The sequence below is a fragment of the Vulpes lagopus genome, chromosome 6, assembly GCF_018345385.1.
Source record: "Vulpes lagopus strain Blue_001 chromosome 6, ASM1834538v1, whole genome shotgun sequence".
Lineage (NCBI taxonomy): Eukaryota > Metazoa > Chordata > Mammalia > Carnivora > Canidae > Vulpes > Vulpes lagopus.
The window spans coordinates 73,802,565-73,825,241 of record NC_054829.1 but is presented as its reverse complement, the minus strand read 5'-3'; the positions used below and the strand labels follow the sequence as shown (position 1 = coordinate 73,825,241).

Below are 22,677 nucleotides of genomic sequence, written 5' to 3'. Positions count from 1 at the left end.
TGGAGGGTATTATGCTGAGTGAAATAAGTCAACCGGAGAAGGACAAACATTAAATGGTCTCATTCATTTGGGGAATATAAAAAATAGTGAAAGGGAATAAAGGGGAAAGGAGAAAAAATGAGTGGGAAATATCAGAAAGGGAGACAGAACACGAAAGACTCCTAACTCTGGGAAACAAACTAGGGGTGCTGGTGAAGAAACCCCACACCCCCGCCCCCGTGAGTGGGACCAGGCCTAACCCAGAGGCAGCCCATCCAGGCGCCTCCCATGAATTCAAGCAACAAAAACATTCTGTTTTTCCGAGATAAGAAAACTATCCCGCCCCCCCCCCCTCACCCTGACTGGAAAAGTCCCTGAACATGGTCGTGTTGACCTTCAAAGAAATCAATCATGTCATAACCCGAATGCTATGCTACTCCCGCAGTTTTTTGCCTTTAAAAGATGCCTGTAATTGCTAATCGGGGCTCTGCCACCTCTGAGGCGGAGAGCCCGTTTGCGCAAACGTTCAATAAACCCTCTTGCTAATTGCATCTGCCTGTCTGGGGTCTGAGTCTCTGGGGCGTCCACCGGGACACGTTGGCACCCGTGAGCCAGGGTCCAACAGTGGAAGGGGAGGCTGGTGGGGATGGGGGTGACTGGGTGACGGGCACTGAGGTGGGCACTGATGGGATGTGCACTGGGTGTTATTCTATATGTTGGCAAATTGAACACCAATAAAAAATATATTTATTAAAAAAAGATGAATATGTTCTGGGGATCTAACATATACCAGTTATAATCATAGCTGATGATATTGTACTATATACTTGAAAGTTGCTAAGAGACTAGTTCTTAAATATTGTCACCATAACATCCACCACCACCATAACAATAACAACAAAACGGTAATTATGTGAGATGAAGGATGTGTTAATTAACTTTATTGTGGTAAATATTTTGCAATATATACATGTATCAAATCAAATGGTAAACCTTAAACTTATACAATGTTATATGTCAATTAAATATCAATAAACCTGGAAAGAATAGTAATTGAAAAGAATTTTGTTTTCGCATACCCCAAGTTATAGACTGGATGTTTTTGTTCCCTCAAAATTCATATGTTGAAATCATAACTTCCAATGTATTATTAGAAGGTTGAACCTTTGGGAAATGATTAGATCATGAGGATGGCACCCACATGAATAGAATTAGTGCCTATATAAAGAGATTCCAGAGAGCTCCCTTCCTATCTGGGCACACAGCAAGAAGACATTCGTCTATGAACCAGTAGGTGGGCTCTCACTAGATAACAAATCTGCTAGTGCTTGCTCTTGGACTTTCCAGGTCCAGAACTGTGAGAAATAAATGTTGTTTAAGCTACCCAGTCAATTATATTTTCATTATAGCAGCCCCAAAAGACTAAGACATCTTCTACCACAAAGACATCTTCTTAGGGATCCTCACAGGGTCAGACCACAATTTGAAAATCAACTTTGAGGCTTTGATTATAGGGCTGGACTAAAAAAAGTACAGCTATGTGGCACATAGCAGAAAAATGTCTAAAACATAAGGATAAGTTGAAACTGCAGGGAAAAAAATTTTAAAAAAGAAAGTACAAGGAAAGACGAATAAATACGTATATGTTAGCATCATGTTAGGTAGGCTTTAAGGCAAAATGCATTATTGCAGATTAGGTAACAATATTATACTATTCTCCAGGAACATCCAACAATCCTAAACTTATAATGTACCTAATAAAATAACCTCAATATATATAAAATGACAAATGTGATAAATACATAACCAGAATGAAATATGTTTACACATAATCTTTAAGTAATTGCTAGTTTCTCAGACAAGTGAACAACAAAATAAACAAGCTTGTTCTAATTGACCTAGTGATGTGCTGACACTCTTATTACTAATGCCAGATATTTTGTAAAGTATAGGAGTTTAACCTTCATAAAGTTGAAAGTTAAAAGTGTGGGCACTTACAGTCTTATGTTCCTACTTCCTAATAAAGTTTGAAGTAATTTAGGCACTCTAGGATTCTTACCTAACTCTTTTGAGCTAGTAGGATACTTTATGGCACTATTTAGGAAATACTCCTTGGGTGACTACTGCAAAGATGCTCTACTTATTCAAATGTCATGCTTGCTCCTAATGAGGAATGGTAAGGGACCTTCTCCTTTCCCTTTGAAAGGAGAGAGAACATGGAAATAGAGAAATAAATTTGTCTTTATCTGAATCCGATAATTTATTAGGCATTGTTTTAATATTTTATCTGCATACTCCTCAGTTAAGACTTACCCATAACTTAATTGGAAGTTTTAACACATTGAAGAAAAAGGACTATCATGCAAAGAATAACATGCCTCTTTTAGGAAAGGAAAATTCATAATGTACATTTGCCTGCTGTGGTCCTAGTACTCATCAGGAAAAGCTTACCTTGGTCAACACATGTGATTATGTAGCCCTTGCTACATACCAGTGGGATAGCTTGAAAGCAAGCCATCAAGAGGAGACAATTAACTTACTTTGCTCTGATTCCTTGCTTTTTGTGCATATAATTTGGCATCTTGAGTATACTTTACCTATAGGAAAACTATTTACTAATCAAGGAACACAAGTCATAATTGTATTGTCCTCAGAAAAATACAAATAGCGTCATTTTTTTTATGCCACTTGCTTCACCATCTGGTTAATGTGAGTTAGCTCTCCAGCTCTGTTGTGATTCCTTCTGGATGTGCCATAATTTTTTTCTTTTGGCTTTTTAAGTTTTTGCTTTAATTCCAATTAGTTGACATATAGTGTTATGTTATAGATGTACCAGAAATTAAATTTGCAGACCTCCCAACCTCAGCCAGAATGAGAGGATAGCCCTAAGGTCCTACTGACTGCATGGACCTATTGGGAATCCAACAGATTCCTAAGAAACAATTGACCTCAATGTCCTGTGTTCCATTTGCACTGCAACACTGATTACGCCCCAGGTATGAGCATGCTCTGGTTCATCTTGTGTTTGGTCACTGGATGAGAATAAATCAGTACCTTTTCCTTCTCTACTACATTATTGGGTACAGCAGAGTATTCTAAGGTGAAATAAAAATATCTGGGCCCTTAAACAGTTTCTGGTGTAGCAAGGATTAAACAAGGAAGTAATAGTACAAGACAAAATTATTGCAAATACTCTATAAGGGATACAGAAAATGGGTATTTGGTTCAAAAATAGAAATCACCTCTGCTTGAGAGGAAAAGCTTAATGGGCTAGGTAGTCTGTAAAACAACCTTTATAAATTGTGACTGCTAAAGTGACATTTTCAAAACCCAAATCTGTTTAGAAAAAAAACCTACTTTTTCCCAACATATTCTCCCCTCCCCCCCCAAAAAAATATTCTTAAAAGCCTTTGGTGGCTTAGAACTTTTTAGGAACAATGGCTAAAATATTTAGCATACCTGCCTCTCTGACTCTATCTTCTCCTATACTCTCTGCATTCCAGCTACCTAGGCCTTCTTTTGGCTCCAGTACAATGCCATGCTCCCTCCTGCCTTTAAGGTCTCTGCACATTCCACTGCCTCTGCCTCAAACCCATTCCACTACCGTGTCAGTTGTATTTCCTATTTGGGTCCTAAAGATCCTCTTAATTTCAGTTCAAAATTTATTTTCTCAGATAAAATCACCTTGTTACATTATGTGTGTGTGTGTGTGTGTGTGTGTGTGTGTGCACGCGCATGCCATTTTAAGGATTTATTTGAGAGAGAGAGCATGAGCAGGGGGACAGGATAGAGGGAGAGGGAGGAGACTCTCCACTGAGCACAGGGAGCCCTTGTGGGGCTTGGCTTGATCCCAAGACCCTGGGATCATGACCAGAGTCAAAGGCAGATACTTGGGATGCCTGGGTGGCTCAACAGTTGAGCATCTGCCTTTGGCTCAGGGCATGATCCTGGAGTACCGGGATGGAGTCCCACATCGGGCTCCCTGCATGGAGCCTGCTTCTCCCTCTGCCTCTGCCCCTCTCTCTGTGTCGCTCATAAATAAATAAATAAAATCTTTTTTTTTTTTGAAAAAGCAGATACTTTGCAGGCTGAGCCACCCAGGTGCCCCCACTTGTAGCATTGTAAGGGAGATCTGCTTAAATGCTGTCGTGTACCATTCTTCTTCCCAGTGCTTATGTTGGGCTGATTCACAGCTCTAATTTCATGTGTACCTGTGTGACTGCTTGATTATAGTCTGAACCTAAATACTCTAGACTGTAAATTAAAAAGGAACAGGAACTTACCTGCTTTTTTTTTTTTAAAAGCATTGTGTTGTGTACCACTCTTCCTCCCAGTGCTTATATTGGGCTGATTCACAGTTCTAATTTCATGTGTACCTGTGTGACTACTTGGTTACAGTCTGAACCTAAATACTCTAGACTGTAAATTAAAAAGGAACAGGAACTTACCTGCTTTTTTTTTTTAAAGCATTGAGTGCTTACCACCTTGCATACAGTCACACACCACCTGATACATGGTAACTGTGATAAATGTTTGTTGAATAAATGACAAATGCAAAAAAGATGTTTCATATTGTGAGCATGACACAGATCAAAATGCAGCAGTGAAAAGAGCTGCCCAAGTTCAAGGACACAAGAAATTATGTTTAAATGGCACCTATTTTATTACTGAGCTACAGGTTATATGGGAACCAATCCCCACTAAAAACAACTCCATTACTACTGACTAGATGATCCATAACAAGAATGGTTTATTGTTTATCAAGTGATGAAGAAAGTGTGACAAAAGTTAATAAGATAGAGAAAAATTAATAATGTTTAAAAAGTATTTGTTAATTATACAAAATATGGTCAACACCAGGTACTACAGCAAAACCAAAAGCCTTGACGGAAATGAACAAAACAACTTGTCTGAGTGTGTGATTACATTGTTAGGTTTTCAGAAAGAATGGTGATCTTAGAGAAGGTAGCTGTATTTTCTTTAAAAAATTTTTTATGTAAAATTTATATGCAGTGAAATACACTGATCTTAAGTGTACAGTTTGAAAAGTTTTGACAAATTCATGACTCTCATCCATACCATTTTCAAGATGTAGACATTTTCCCTCATCCCAGAAAGTTCCTTCATGTTCCTTTCGGGTCAACCCCTTTCCGACAGGAAACTACTGCTGTGAAATCTAAAACCATAGAGTAGTTTGCTGTTTCTAGATTTTCGTATAACTGAAGTTATACACTAAATGTATGTAATTGTGTGTCTGGTTTTTCTTGCTGATCTTAATGTTTTGGAGATGCATTCATGTTATTGTATACATCAGCTGTTCTTTGTATTGCTTAACAGTGTTCTGTTGCCTGAATATACATCACTAATAAGAAGACAGTGGGTTTTTTTTGTTATTATGTATATTACGGTTTTATATTTCATTTTCAAGTTATTCATTGCTAAAATTTAGAAAAACAACTTAGTTTTGTATTTGACTTGTATTGGTATCCTGTATGGAACCTTGTTAAATTCACTTAATAGTTGTAGTGGGTATTTAGATTCCTTGGTATTTTCTATATAAAAAATGGTATCATATATAAATTGGGAGAATTTTAGTTTTTTCTTTCCAATACTTACGTTTTCTTTCTTTTTTTTGCATTGCTACATTGGTTAGGACCTCAAAAAGAATGTTGAGTGGTTGTGGTGAGAACGGACTTTCTTGCTTGTTTCCAATCCTAAGGAGAAAACATTTAGTCTTTTATCATCAATAATTGTAGCTGCAGTTTTGCACAAATATCTTTGATCAGTATATTCTTAATGTGTTAAATTTTTTTTATCGTGACTAAGTGTTGAATTTTTTTCAAATCCTTTTCCTGCACCTATTGAGATGATCACATAATTTTTCTTTTTATTATGTTTATGTGGTTAATTATGTGAATTGATTTTCTAGTGTTGAGGTAACCTTGCTTTCCCATTAAAAAATTCACTTGGTTGTGATATATTTGCTTTTTTATAAATGCTAGACTTAAATTACCAATACTTTGTTATAGGTTTTTGTATCTATATTCACGAGAGATACTGGTCTGTAAAATATTTATTGTTACGTTCTTACCTGGTTTTGGTATCAAGCTTTTTTAACCTTATAAAATTGTTGCCTCTCCTTCTTCCTATATTTTCTGAACAAAGTAAAGCAATGTATTTCTTCCTGATATGCTAGTATAATTTACCAGAGAGTCTAGATTGGAATTTTCTTTAAGGAAAAGTTTTCAATTACAAACTCACATAGATATTAGGGCATTCAGATTCTCTAACTTCTTACATCTTTTGGCAATTTGTGTTCTCCCCCACCAAGGAATTTCTACATTTAATCTGAGTTGTCTAGTTTTCTGGCAGAAATTTTCAAGTAATATTACCTTATTATATATTTAATGTCTGCAGTTTCCCTGGTGATACATTCTTGTATTCCTGATATTAATATTTGTTTCTCCATCTCTTATTTTTGATCACTTTAGTTATGGATTATCAGTTTCATTAATCTTTTCAAAGAATCAACTTTGGCTTTGTCGGTCACCTTTACCATTTGATTGTATTCTATTTCTTTTTTAAAAAATTTTATTTATTTATTTGAGAGAGAGAGAGGAGAGAGAGTGAGAGAGAGGAGTCACAGTGAGCCAGGGAGGGCAGAAGGAGAAGCAGACTCCCCAAACAGCAGGGAGCCTTATGTAGGACTTGATCCCAGGACCCTGGGATCAGGAGCTGAGCCAAAAGCAGTCGCTTAACCACCTGAGCCAGCCAGGCACCCGGATTATATCCTATTTCATTGATTTCTGCTTTTATATTTATTATTTTCTCCATTTTGTTTATTGGCTAAGTGCAAACAAATGTTCAGGCTTCTTTTTATAGCCTGCAGCCTTCTCTTCTAATATAGAGCTATCCATTTCCTCCCGCAGGTCCAGCGGCCCCGGCCCTCCTGGCGCGGCGTCCGGGCGGGAGCCATGACCTCGCTGACCCCCGCAGCTCCGGCCGGAGCAGCAGCGCACCGAGGCCTCCGCAGCGCCGCCGCCTGGAGCGGGTGGCGGGCGGCGGCGAGCAGGACGACAACAACAAGGGCGACTCCCAGGAGACCTGGCTGACCCTGCGGGAGGAGGTGCTCCTGCTGGGCCTCAAGGACCCAGAGGGTTACACGTCGTTTTGGAACGACTGAATCATCTGGGTGACGTGGCTGCCTGTTAACTGAGAGGAAGGTCCCACCTGGAGGCTGTGCAATGAGACGCGAGAGCCTGGTAGCGAGGAAGGGGCCCTGCAAGTCAGCTGCTCCGCAGGGGTGTTCTGGTGGAGCTCTAAAACGTGTCGGGACACTCAGCCTCCAGAAACGGCCCACAGCGGGACTGAATCACTGAGTGCTGAGACCTGGAATCCACTAAAACTGCGTTATCAATTGGGAGACGCGGGGAACGGCTCGCTAAGGACCTGGTGGAGAAGGGCCTGTGGACCACAGACACAGAACCGCCCACTTTCTGACATGACGGCACATCCCCTCACCAACAACAGTATCAAGCAGCGCCTCCTCGTCAAGAAGGTCCAGGAAGCTGTTCTCGACAAACGGGTGAGTGACCCCCAGCGCATGGACAAGCGCTTGCTGGCCCTCCTTCCCCGGGCGCAGGCCTCCACATCCTCCTGGAGGATGCCTTCGCCCCCCCTCTGGAGAGCGGAGCGAGTCGGCCACCAAGAGCGTGCGGCAGCTGCCTGACTCAGACCTGACGTGGAAGGTGAAGGCCAACAGCGTCGAGGTCCCGTGGGCAGCGGTGGCAGCGCTCACCAAGTAACGGCTCGCAGTGAAGTCCCTTTCTCTCATGTAAACCAGTAGTTTTCCTTCTATTGACTTCTGGCTTTCTGCAATTTGTATTTTCCACACTATGATTAGCTTCTGTTTTATGAAATGGTGGATGGCTTTTTCTTTTTTGTATGTATGCAGGATTCTGCTGGTACGAGAGGCCTTCCTCTTTCTGTTTAAAAAAAAAAAAAGTTTTACTGCCATATTGGCAATTCGTTCCTTGTTGCCATCCTCACTGTTCACCTGTCTTGGGTTTCTGGTATGCTTTGGCTTTCAAATAACTCCGGTCTCCTCACATGCACATCTTTTGGATTAACTCAGGTTGAGTTTTCCCACATGTGCATGTACATCTAGCATTCTGCCTATAATTCAGACAGAAGTCACAAAAAGGCCTTTAACTCACCACAGGTAAATATCTGTATCTATTAGGACATTTTATTCATAGACCTCAGTTGAGATGTATACTTAGCAAAATTATTTTTAAATTGAGACAACACAGTAAATAATATAAAATGCCCCTTGAATTTTGTTTCCCATGTAAATCTATTGTATTATTACACTTGTAATTTTAACTATTAAATCATAAAGGTCCAATTGTTTCACAAAGCCAGTTTGGGATCGGCTGCATTCCAGTTATGCTGTATATAGTTTGAATTATATATAAGTTGCCCCTTCTGGCCACTCCTGCCTCCATCTTAGTATTTTGCAAGATTTAATTAGTTGTACACCTGGTGCCCCTCACTTGCTTCCGTCAATATTGTTTGCTGACAAAACAGACCTCCCATCATTGAAGGAAAGAGAAAAGATCTGTTTGGTCCCAAGAGTTTTTGAGCTGTGCCAATCGTGGTACTCTTTGCCTATGCATCTCCTTTTGGAATTATTTTTGGTCTTGACTGTTTTTTTATCATTTCTGTAGGGAAGAGGCTTGTGACCAGTACTAATCTTGAGTACAGTTTTTTTCTTTTTCTGTCCACAAGTAAATTAATGTCTGCTTTTAAATGTCATTTATCTACTTATACTTTCTTGGGGGAAAAATATCAAATGTCAATTTTAGCAGATGTTGCATGTAAATTGTTAGCAAGTAATGACTACAACTCAGATGATTAAGAATTTTGTAACAGAAAGCTCTGCTATGTTTTAATTTTTATATACAATTATGATGATTAGCACATTGTAAGAATATAAACCTTTGCTTTTTAAAGTTTTTTACTATTTCTTTATCACTGTTTATGGTATCAGCATTGGTTTTATAATGTAAATCCTATATATTGAACAAATTAAATGTCAAATTTTTTATTACCATAGTTTATGTTAATAGTGGGGCTTTCAGGTGTTTAGAGATTTCTTTGGTTAACATTCAGTGCAAAAGTACTAGATGGTGTTATAACTTTAGAATTGTATTTTAAGGGATTCCCTAATATGTATACTATCTTTTTATCTGAAGTAATAAATAAACTATGATCTTGAAAGTGCCTGAATCAGAACAAAATTTTTTTTAATTTAATTTTATTATGGTCAGAGAACATACTCTAGATGATTTCAATTCTAATATATTTGTTGAGACTTCATTCTTTTTGCCCAGTACATGATCTGTCTTGGTGAATGTTACATATCCACTTTAAAAGACTATGTATTCTCTAGGTGCTGAGTATAGTATTCCATAAATGGAAATTAGATTAAATTCATTGATAATGTTATTAAATTTTTTATATTCTTTGTGATTTTTCAGTTTAGTTATTTTATCAATTACTAAGCCAAAAGTGTTATAGTATCTAACTATACATGTGGATTTGTCGGTGCTTCTCTTTAATTCTGTCAGTTTTTTCTTCCTGTACTTTGAAATTCAGTTACTACATGCATATAAAAGAGCATCCTGATTTCTTGATGATTGACCCTTCACTATCTTGAAATGTACACATCTTTATCTCTTCATCCATTTATAATAACTCTTTTAGAGACTTTATTTGCCAATTCCAAAGTCTAGGTCATCTGTGAGATTGTGTCTTTCATCTGTTGTTTTCATAGTTAGATGTCATATTTTCTTGGGTCAATACACATCTAGTAATTTTTGATAATCTGCAGGGAATTGTGGATGTCATGTTACTGAGAATCTAGATTTCTTTTCTTCCTGTAAAAATCATACCAGTGGGCAGTTAATTTATTATAGGATCTGGGATCCCTGGGTGGCGCAGCGGTTTGGCGCCTGCCTTTGGCCCAGGGCGCGATCCTGGAGACCCGGGATCGAATCCCACATCAGGCTCCCGGTGCATGGAGCCTGCTTCTCCCTCCGCCTGTGTCTCTGCCTCTCTCTCTCTCTCTGTGACTATCATAAATAAATAAAAAATTTAAAAAAAAAAAAAATTTATTATAGGATCAGCTTGATCCTGTTGAGGTTGGTTTAAGACTGTTTTTAGTTGGATTAAAATGGCCTTAGTGTAACCCTCCTGAAGTATATGCTTCTAGGCTTTCAGCTGAATGCCCAATATAGTCAACCAGTTCTCTCCATTGTGGATAGTTGAAATTCATTTTTTCCAGCACTGTGTTATCTTCAGAGTCATTCAACTCACAGTTACCCAGTAACTGTTCTACTCTAGTCCTTGTAAAATGTTGCTCTGTACATAGCATAAAATAGTATTTGGCACAAACTCTTTCTAGTGGCTACGTTGATTTCTGATATTCCTTCTCTGAACATCTTTCTCCTGTCTGGTACCTTCCAGTTAGTGTGGCAGCCCCAAGCACTGATTTGCTTCCTTCAACCTGCATGATTGCTGCTTTCTTTTTGAACTCTACTTCCCTCCACTTCATTGTGGAAAGAAGACTTCCCAGGAGAAAATCAGAGTGAATATATAGCTTACCTCATGCATATCTTTTCTCTGAAGGACTATATCCATTTTGTTGTTGTTGTTGTCCAATGCCTGAAAACAATTGCTTTACATAATTTTTCCAGTTCCATAATTATTTATGGCATTTTTTTATCATGACCAGACTTAAAATGCAGATAGAATTTTTCTTTTTTTTAGATGTTTTTTCTATGTGAAGAATTACATTACTGATTTTTTTCAAGTTTTTATTTACATTCTAGTTAGTTAACATATATGGTAAAATTGGTTTTAGGTGTAGAATTTAGTGATTCATCACTTAGGTATAACACTCATTGCTCATCCTTGATACCCATCATCCATTTAGCCCGTGCCCCACCCACTGCCCTCCATCAACCCTCAGTTTGTTCTCTATAATTTGAATCTTTTATGGTTTGCTTTCCTCTCTCTTTTTCTTTCCCTTCTATGTTCATCTGTTTTGTTTCTTGAATCCCACATATGAGTGAAATCGTATGGTATTTGTCTTTCTTTGACTTAGTTCACCTAAAATACTACACTCTAGCTCTATCCACATTGTTGCAGATGGCAAGATCTCACTCTTTTTGATGGCTGAGTAATATTCCATTGTACATATATACACACTATACACACACATGCACTATTTCTTTTTTGTATATTTTTTATTGGAGTTTGATTTGCTAACATACAGTATAACACCCAGTGCTCATTCCGTCAAGTCACACTATATCTTCTTTGTCCATCCATCATTTGATGGACATTTTGGCCCTTTATACAATTTGGCTATTGCTGATAATGTTGCTAAGAACACTGGGGCTCATGTGCTCCTTCAAATCAGTTTTTTTTTTTTTTTTTGGTATCCTTTGGTTAAATACCTAGTAGTGTAGTTGCTGGATCATAGGATAGTGCTATTTTTAACTTTTTCAGGAACCCCCAATACTGTTTCCTAGAGTGGTTGCATCAGTTTGCATTCCCTCCAACAAGGTAGAAGAGTTCCCCTTTTTCTGAATCCTCGCCAACATCTTCTGTTTCCTGTGTTATTAATCTTAGCCATTCTGACAGGTGTGAGGTGGTGTCTCATTATGGTTTTGATTTGTATTTCCCTGAGGATGAATATGTTGAGCATCTTTTCATGTGTCCGTTAGCCATCTGGATATCTTCTTTTAGAAAAATGTCTGTTCATGTCTTCTGTCCATTTCTTAACTGGATTATTTGTTTTTTTTTGGGGGGGGGGGGTTGAGTTTGATAAGTTCTTTATAGATTTTGGACACTAACCCTTTATCTGGTATGTCATTTGTAAATATCTTTTCCCATTCTGTAGGCTGCCTTTTAGTTTTGTTGTTTCCTTTTTTTTAAGATTTTTTTATTTATTCATGAAAGGCACACACACACACACACACACACACAGAGAGAGAGAGAGAGAGAGAGAGAGAGAGAGAGAGAGAGGCACAGACACAGGTAGGGGGAGAAGCAGGCTCCATGCAGGGAGCCTGACATGGGACTCGATCCCGGGTCTCCAGGATCACCACGGGCCGAAGGCCAGCACTAAACCACCCAGGCTGCCCTGTTGATTGTTTCCTTGTTAAAAAGCAGAAACTTTTTATTTTGATGAAGTCCCAATAGTTCATTTTTGCTTTTGTTTCCCTTGACTAGAGATGTATCTGGTAAGAAGTTGCTACAGTTGAGGTCAAAGAGGTTGCTGTCTCTGTTCTCTTGTTTGATTTCCTGTCTCAGATTTAGATCTTTTATCCATTTTGAATTTATTTTTGTTTTGGTGTAAAAAAAGTGGTCCAGTTTTCTCAATACCATTTGTTGAAGAGATTTGTCTTTTTAAATATTCTTTCCTGCTTTGTCAAATATTAGTTGACCATATAGCTGTGGGTCCATTTCTGGGTTTTCTCTTCTGTTCCATTGACCTTTTGTGCCAGTATCACACAGTCTTGATGATTACAGCTTTCTAAAATAGCTTGAAGCCCAGAATTGTGATGCCTCCGGCTTTGCTTTGCTTTGGCTGTTGGAGGTCTTTTGTGGTTCCATACAAATTTTAGGATTGTTTGTTCTAGCTCTGTGAAAAATGCTCATAATATTTTGATACGGATTGCATTAACTGTATAGGTTGCTTAGGGTAGTATAGAAATTTTAATAATAATATTTGTTTTTTTAATCCATGAGTATAGAATGTTCTTCCATTCTGGTCTAAATGGTTTCTACATTCTTTCAGAGACAACAGGTTTGTGGACTATTCTATCAGGAAAGGAGACTGGCTTTTCTGTCTCCTATTTTTTGCTATGAAGGGAGAATTCCCTTATAAAGGATCCTTTTAGTGTCAGGTCTTCTCCAGCTGTTTCCAATTGATTGATTGAACTCTATACTCCTTTGAATAATCTCTGGTGTGTGTGTGTGTGTGTGTGTGTGTGTGTGTGTGTGTGTGTTATAATCCTTGTTGTTAATTTGCTTAAAATAATACACAAATAAAATAAAGCTTATCTTTTTTTACAGTTTTTTTCACAGATGCACCAATAGACTGGTAGTATAAATCAGCACCAAGAAATCCAAAATGCTTATATTTAAAGGCTTGCAAAGTTTTGAGATTATGTAGTATTTCCACACTGATATCTAATGTCATAAATACATACAATTCCCTTAATTTAGAAAATTACTTGTTTCTACATCTTTAGAATCTACCTACTTTTACACATTTATTCAGCTCATGTAACCCATAGGTTACAAAAATGGTGACTCCTTGAATATTTGACTAATTATTTTAGTTGGCTGATAGGAATTTGAATGGAATATAAGATGCATAATGGGAGAGGGAACAAACTTCTGGTTGCTTAGCTGAAACCATACAGAATGGGGTACAGAATGAGCACATACCAACTTGTACTTAGTAATGTGATCTTGAATGTACTTTACCCCTGCTGTTTTGATCTTGATTTGGTCTGCAGAAGTAAATTTGTACTTCATATCCAAAGTGAACTTAATTATATGGAAAATTATTTACTCTTTTATTGGATCTAAAAAGACTCAATCAAGACATATCAGTATCTCATGTCTCTATGAAAACAATTTTTTTCAAAAGTCTATACTAAAATAGGTAAGTTTGGGCAGCCCAGGTGGCTCAGCAGTTTAGTGCCACCTTCAGCCCAGAATGTGATCCTGGAGATCTGGGATCGAGTCCCAGGTCAGGTTCTCTGCATGGAGCCTGCTTCTCCCTCTGCCTGTGTCTCTGCCTCTCTCTCTCTCTCTCTCTCAAATAAATAAAATATTTTTAAAAAATAAAAATAAAATAAAATAGGTAGGTTTGGGGCTGCACAGGTGGCTGAGTGGGTTAAGTATCTGACTCCTGATTTCAGCTCAGATCAGGATCTCAGGGTTGTGAGATTGAACCCCATGTTGGGGCTTGGGATGCTCTCTCTCCCTCTCCCTTTGCCCCTCCCCTGTTCTCTCTCTCTCTCTCTCTCAAAAAATAAAAACAAAATAAGACAAAATAAAATAAGTAGGCTGATTAAGTACTATTACAGTAAATTTATCCTGCACAAATATGGAAATTCTTAATTATATGTGAGGATTTACAGTAAATAATAATAAAACAAATTTAAAAGTTTAAATTGACAGTAAATACTACACACAGCAAAACTACAAAATTTGAATGGAGAAATCCTAATTTGATTTATGACTGCAAAAACAGTGTAAACATGGGTATGAAAAATCAATTAATCAAAGAAAAACTACATGTAAAATGTTTATAGAAAGTAATTGATACCTGATGAATGTTTTCAAACAAAATTCCAATGCAGGTATAATTCTTAATATTTACATGCATAAACAAATACCCAGGCATCCCTATGAGTAAAACAATGGGACAAAAAGGGGACGGGTGAAGCATTTTATGCACATGCAAAATATATCTAAAACAAGTTACATTTTTTTACAGAACAGTGGTAGTTTCTAACATTTTTTTTTAATCAATATTCACTCAGTCTTTCCAGTATGGTCAAAGCTGTAGCTATTAAGATAAATGCTATTAAACCTGAAAGTGTTGAAACCAAATTATTAATATTATGATAGTTCTATCAAAGTGAATTGCTAAAGAGATCTTGCTAAAAATTACTTGCATATCTGGTACAACTACATTTTATGGAATTATTAACATTTGCAAATATTCACTTGCAAAATGTATTTTTTTTTTTTTTTTTGCAAAATGTATTTGAATCCAAATCAGACTTATCTGATAGATCCTCAACAGAGAAAATCAAGGTCCTTTCATACAAGTAGATCTTGGTAAGTTTCCAAGATTCTTTGATAAGTATTAAAATACAGTTGAACTTGAATCCAGTTTTGGAAAAGATGTTTGCCACTTCTATCTCCTTCTGCATTTCACTAAAGAGAATGTAAAAGAACCTAATATTCTACAAAACTAACATCATATGGATACAAAGTGCCAACATTCTCAAATGCAGTAAAAATTAACCTTATTGAAGTATTTAGTGGGAGGGAGATGACATGAGTGGGACTGTGCTGACAGAAAAGTTACGTGTGTCATATATTTAAGCCCTTTAAGAAGAGAAACCATACACAGCATATTTATAATGACAGGGCCATGAAAGTGGACTCTACAGGGCTTGATGTACAATCACTTCCTAATGCATATGCTAAAAAAGGAATTTAGGTTCTGCTTTTAGGTTGGTACTCTCCTCTCAAAGCTAAGCACTACTGAGTTTTTTGTTTAAAAAGGAGGGTATTGGGGGATCCCTGGGTGGCGCAGCCGTTTGGCGCCTGCCTTTGGCCCAGGGCACGATCCTGGATACCCGGGATCGAGTCCCACATCGGGCTCCCGGTGCATGGAGCCTGCTTCTCCCTCTGCCTGTGTCTCTGCCTCTCTCTCTCTTACTGTGTGCCTATCATAAATAAATAAAAATTAAAAAAAAAAAAAGAAAAAGGAGGGTATTGGGATCCCTGGGTGGCGCAGCGGTTTGGCGCCTGCCTTTGGCCCAGGGCGCGATCCTGGAGACCCGGAATGGAATCCCACATTGGGCTCCCGGTGCATGGAGCCTGCTTCTCCCTCTGCCTCTCTCTCTCTCTCTCTCTCTCTCTCTTTCTCTCTCTGTGACTATCATAAATAAAAAAAAAAAAAAGGAGGGTATTATGCTGAGTGAAATAAGTTAATCGGAGAAGGACAAACATATGTTCTCATTCATTTGGGGAATATAAAAAATAGTGAAAGGGAATAAGGGGGAAAGGAGAAAAAATGAGTGGGAAATATCAGGAAGGGAGACAGAACATGAGAGACTCCTAATTGGGAAACAAACAAGGGGTGGTAGAAAGGGAGGTGGGCGGGGGGTGGGGGTGACTGGGTGATGGGTACTGAGGGGGGCACTTGATGGGATGAGCACTGGGTGTTATGCTATATGTTGGCAAATAGAAATCCAATTCTTTTTAAAAAAAGGTATTTGTCATTGTACCATCCATAGGCTCACCCCCATTTGAGTGTTTAAATGGCTCATACCTCAGTGTATCAGAAGAGAAATAAAATCATGTCAATCCGTTGAATAAAGTATGCCTAATCTTTCTAAACTTCTTGTGCCAGCTCCCTCATAAACAAATGAAAATTTTTCTTTAAAAGTTCTTTCAAAAAGCAGTACCTTTAAAAAAGATCAAATCATTACAGTTTTACACTGATGTGTAGAAACCATTAACAGAAAAATAAGCAAATTATATATATGAAGCTTTGTGCCTATCAAAAAGAAAAGAAGGAAGAAAGGGCATTGAAAAGTGTGAAGTCTTTTTTTTTTTTTTTTTTTTTACAAATGGGAACATCTAACATAGGCCAGCATTTTGCACAATTTGATGAGTGTAGATAAGAGAAAATGGAACATAATATTTTGTTCAGTCCATTTACCATTCCACAGTACAGGCTAACCCATTTGTTTTTATATTCTATTAATATTTTAAATTTCCGTGGTTACTTTTTATACATTTTATTCATACGTTTTTGTTTTTCTATAAGTGTTTCTCCAAGAATAAAACTTCTTATGTTTAATATTGTTTGTATCACTTTTACATTAGTAAAGAGCCTGATTTTGATTAGCTAGCTTCTTTATATTCTATGTTGTAGGAAGAAAATTACACCTTTTTAAAAATGCTCTGTAGATTTAGTAAAAACTGTTTCTCAGCAACTCTTGAGAAATAGCAGCTGAGAGGTCCTAAACATAAATTGAGTGAAATTAAGGCACCTGTAGTCATTTGGCACAGGTAGGCAATTGTCACATTAGCTTTTATTTTCCTAGGTAATGGAGTTGGTTTCATAATGCTTTATAATTCCAAATGGAGTACTTTTTGGTCTTCTGAAATCTAAACTTCCAAGATTTAAGACAGTGATGAAAGGCAAATGGTAACTTGGCTGACTTCTTTTTTTTTTATTTTTTTTTTTACAAATGGGAACATCTAACATAGGCCAGCATTTTGCACAATTTGATGAGTGTAGCTAAGGTGAAAATGGAACATAATATTTTGTTCAGTCCATTTACCATTCCACAGTACAGGCTAACCATTTGTTTTTATATTCTATTAATATTTTAAATTTCCGTGGTTACTTTTTATACATTTTATTCATACGTTTTTGTTTTTCTATAAGTGTTTCTCCAAGAATCAAACTCTTATGTTTAATATTGTTTGTATCACTTTTACATTAGTAAAGAGCCTGATTTTGATTAGCTAGCTTCTTTATATTCTATGTTGTAGGATGAAAATTACTCCTTTTTATAATCTCTATCTTAAAAAAATACAATTTTTTATTCAATTTGAGTCATCTTTTCATGTGTCCGTTAGCCATCTGGATATCTTCTTTTAGAAAAATGTCTGTTCATGTCTTCTGGTCCATTTCTTAACTGGATTATTTGTTTTTTTAATCATTTATCAAGATGAGATATTGTGTCCTTTGTTTCTTCTGACCTAAGATGTGGTGAGTAAACAATAAATTTCCGACCTAATTTCCGATGGAACCTGTCTCAGGGAACAAAATATTTTGAGAAGAAAATGATGAAGTCTAGATGTGGGTTAACCAACCATCTCCTCTGGAGATTGAAGACAGTCACATTTGGCAGGGAACACTCAGTCAACTGATAGATCAGGCAATTGACAAAGCAGGAAAAGTGCATCTGGTGCATTATTAAGTATCAAGATGATGAACATAGGTCATAATTAAGCTTGTACTTAACAGCTCATTGACTTGAGTAATAATAACAATGACTTTATAGAAGCACCTTCCTATCTTTTTTCTCATTGTCCTGGCAAAGAAATTTAACAGTGTCTGTGTTGTCATGATCAGGAAAATATGTCAGGCTTCTCCTTAATTAAAACCTTCCCTGTAGTCTTCACATTAAAATTTTTATGTTTTCCATTTTTAAAAATTATTTCAGTTGCTCTTTGGAGACAAATCACTGTATAAATCCTCACATACAAATAAATAAGTCAACCTATTACATGTTGTAAGACAGTTACTTCATTTATATATGTCTGTACATAAGAGGCAAAAAATTATTAGAGAAATTTCATATGAATGCTATGTTTTGATGGATGGAAACACTAAAATGAATTATGTAATAGAAATAACATACACAGTATTCTGTAAAATCTGTATTACATCATCATATATCTTTGCATGAAAATTGAGTGATTGTATGTCTCACCTGTCAGATGAAAGAAGAGAGAGGAATGTACTAACTGATAATTAGAAATAATATTTTACTAGTATTCCTAATTTATTAAAAGAGAGGGTAAGATTTGAGTTAAGGTTAAATAATAAGGAATTAGAATTCCATATTCAATGGAAATAAAATGTGTAAGTCTGATTAAATAAGAAACCAATATACATTAGAAAAAAAAAATATCTGACAGAGGGTGATTTTAATATGGCAATTAGTCCCTGACCAAAAGGACAATAAAAAATTGGGTTCTGTGAATTTCACTGTATGTGAATTTCACATGATCTTTCAGGGAAAAGTTGTTTTTTTTTTTTAAGATTTATTTATTTATTCATGAGAGACAGAGAGAGAGAGAAGCAGAGACACAGGCAGAGGGAGAAGCAGGCTCCATGCAGGGAACCTGATGTGGAACTCGATCCTGGAGTCTCCAGGATCATGCCCTGGGCCAAAGGCAGGCGCTAAACCACTGAGCCACCCAGGGATCCTCCGGGAAAATATTTTTAAAAGATTTTATTTACTTATTTGACACAGAGACAGAGCACAAATTGGGGGAGTGGTAAGCAGGGGGAGAGAGAGAAACAGGTTCCCCACTGAGCAGAGAGCCTGATGTGGGGCTCCATCCCAGGGTCTTGGGATCATGACCTGAGCCAAAGGCAGATGCTTAACCAACTGAGCCGCCCAGGGAAAAGTTTTTGATCTATACCACAAATCAAGCATTAGACAGCAGACACATCAGAGTTGTGGACCTCACATTTCTGAACAATTTAGTAAGCCCACAAATCCATAGTTATTAATATTGTTATTTTTTCCCATTATCGTTGTTACTGTTTAGTTGAAATTTCAATATAACTGCCCCTTCTGTAGTCAAGTAATTTATTTGTCTGGAACAATGCCATTCTAGTGAAGCATGTGATGCATATTAAGATCTACTTCTCTGATTATCCCTAGTCCTCATACAGTGAGAGCAGGTGTTGGGAAGAGTACCAGTTTTACTCATTCTAAGTCTCTATCTTCACCAAGATTCAAGAGAGCTGTTAAGAGAAATGCGTTTGTCTAGACAGAGAGGGAAAACTACTCACTATCATTTCCATTTCTAACTTCTTTTCTTCTTTTGATTAAAAAAAAAAACCTCCACCATTGTAGGAAAATTTTACTGATAAGAAGCCCCCGAAGATCCTCAAATATGTGAAATGGGGACTTTTCATTTAAGTATAATGGACTTGGATGAAGATATGAATGTGAAGGGTGAAGCTTGAATATTCTTCTGTCTCACAACATTTATATCTTGCTATCCACAGCATATTCTTGTCTATGTATATGATACAGGTTAAGAGCAAGGACTTTGGTAAAAGGTCTGGGTTTGAGTAAAAGCCCAGGGCCAGATGGCTTCACAGGCAAATTCTATCAAACATTTAAAGACTTAATACCTGTTCTTCTCAAACTGTTCCAAAAAAGAAAGGAAGAAAAGCTTCCAAGTTCATTTTATGAGGCCATTATTAACCTACTACCAAAACCAGATAAAGACACTACCAAAAAAAAAAAAAAAAAAGAAAGAAAAAAAGAAAAGTAAAGAAAGAAAGAAAAAGAAAAAGAAAGAGAACTACAGGCCATTCATTGTTTCTGATGAATATAGATGCCAAAATCCTTAACAAAATATTAGCAAACAGAATCCAACAGTACATTAAAAAATCATTCACCATAATCAAGTAGGATATTATTCCTGGGATGCAGTGGTGGTTTAATATTCACATGTCAATCAATACCATACATCACATCAATAAAAGAAAGGATAAAACCTATGTAATAATTTCAGTAGAGGGCAGCCTGGGTGGCTCAGCAGCTTAGCGCTGCCTTCAGCCCAGGGCATGATGCTGGAGACCTGGGGTCGAGTCGTATGTCAGGCTCCTTGCATGGAGCCTGCTTCTCCCTCTGCCTGTGCCTCTGCATCTCTCTCTCTCTGTGTCTCTCATGAATAAATAAATAAATAAAAAATCTTTAAAAAAATAATAGGGCAGCCCGGGTGGCTCAGCGGTTTAGAGCCACCTTCAGCCTAAGGCGTGGTCCTAAAGACCCAGGATCAAGTCCCACATTGGGCTCCCTGCATGGAGCCCGCTTCTCCCTCTGCCTGTCTCTCTGCCTCTCTCTTTCTCTCTGTGTCTCTCATAAATAAATAAATAAATAAATAAATAAATAAATAAATAAATAAATAAAAATCTTTAAAAAATAATAATAATAATTTCAGTAGATGCAATGTGTTTGACAGAGTACAACATACACTCATGATAAAAACCCTCAACAAAGTAGGTACAGAGAGAACATACTTCTCTTCTCTCACAGTTTGCTGATTTCTTTAGTGGATTACTTGGATTCATTTCTCTTTATTTTTTGCATATATGTTGCCAGTTTTTGATTTGTGGTTACCATCAGGTTTACGTATAACATCTTATGCAAAAAGCAGCCTATATTAAGTTGATGGTCCCCTTGAGTTTGAATCCATTCTAAAAGCACTTAATTTTTACTCTCTCCAAAACATTTTATGTGTATGGTGACATATTTTTACATCTTTTTATTTCATGAATTCCTTGACTAGTTTTTGTAGACTCACTGCTTTTTGCTTCTTTCTTTTCTTACTCCTGCTTATGGTCTTTCTTTTTCACTCAAAGCCTCCCCTTTAACATTCCTTGTAAGGTTGGTTTAGCTGTGATGAATTCCCTTAACTTTTGTTTGGGAAACTATTTCTCTCTTTTTATTCTGAATGATAGCCTTGTTGGTTAGAATATTCGTGGTTGCAGATGTTTTTTTCAGCACTTAATATATATATTGTCACTCCCTTCTGGACCACAAAATTTTCACTAAAATCAGCTTATAGTGTTATGGGGTTTCCCTTGTTTGTGACTATTTTCTTTTCTCTTGCTGCTTTTATTTTTTTTATTTTTATTTTTTTTATTTTTATTTATGATAGTCACAGAGAGAGAGAGAGAGGCAGAGACACAGGCAGAGGGAGAAGCAGGCTCCATGCACCGGGAGCCCGACGTGGGATTCGATCCCGGGTCTCCAGGATCGCGCCCTGGGCCAAAGGCAGGCGCCAAACCGCTGCGCCACCCAGGGATCCCTCTTGCTGCTTTTAAAATTCTTTTTCCCACTACATTTTGCCTTTTTTAATTGCTGTGTGTCTGGTGTGGACCTCCTTGGGTTGATTTTGTTGGGGGCGCTCTGTACCTCTTAAATCTGGGTTTCTGTTTCCTTCCTCAGATTTGGGAAGCTTTCAGCTATTATATCCTTTTTTTTTTTTTAAAGGTTTGGTTTTTTTAAGATTTTATTTATTCATGATAGTCACACAGAGAGACAGAGAGGCAGAGACACAGGCAGAGACACAGGCAGAGGGAGAAGCAGGCTCCATGCAGGGAGCCTGAAGTGGGAGTCGAACCCGGGTCTCCAGGATCGGGCCCCGGGCCAAAGGCAGGCGCCAAACCGCTGCGCCACCCAGGGATCCCAGCTATTATATCTTCAAATACATTTTCTACCCCCTCTTCTCTTTCTTCTGGGATTCCTATTATGCAAATGTTATTATGCTAGAGTTAACATATATATATTACTAATATCACACGAATATTGAATATTATAAGAAACTCTTGTTATTTTAATTCAAAAGATTTAGGTCATTTTAATTTTTTTTTCTTTATTTATTTATGATAGTCACAGAGAGATAGAGAGAGAGGCAGAGACACAGGCAGAGGGAGAAGCAGGCTCCATGCACCGGGAGCCCGACGTGGGATTCGATCCCGGGTCTCCAGGATCGCGCCCTGGGCCAAAGGCAGGCGCCAAACCGCTGCGCCACTCAGGGATCCCGATTTAGGTCATTTTAATGAGAATATAATTTTGGTGAAGGTAAAATGAAATCTGAAATGCTATGTATGTGCATGTTTTATATGCCCCATTACATTGAGAAATTCACTGAATAAGAGTGTTTTTCTTTACTGATATTTTTTTAGAGGCAGTTAACCCTACCTGTTGGCTCTTGAAACAAGTAGATGAGTTTTTTATAGTGAAAAAAATGTACTAAGACATACAGAAGCCTAATATATTGATGACCAGTTTAATATCCTTAAAAGTTTTAAAATTTCAGTTTCTTTAGTATATGTGTAACAGATACCCACTTATGCTTGCTTAAGCCCCAAGAGGGAATTTACAATAAGGGTACTCTGACTCTGGTATGTTGAGAATCTAAGGAGATTTGAACAATCCAGCCTCAGGTTTTTACCACTAAAAACCAAGTTAAAGAGAAGAGTTCTGTGGTTTCTCAGGACCAGTTGATTCTCCAAAAGCCAAATGACTACAGCCA

General features: G+C 37.4%; 1 protein-coding gene and 1 pseudogene across 4 annotated transcripts in view; one reads left to right on the top strand and one right to left on the bottom strand.

Moving 5' to 3' along the window:
- LOC121492607 overlaps positions 1 to 9,270 on the top strand; it is a 40,349-nt pseudogene extending 31,079 nt beyond the window's left edge.
- The window catches only part of LOC121492842 (rho GTPase-activating protein 20-like), a 549,286-nt gene that overhangs the window by 465,739 nt on the left and 60,870 nt on the right, over positions 1 to 22,677 (bottom strand). The gene's annotated exons all lie outside the window — the stretch shown is intronic.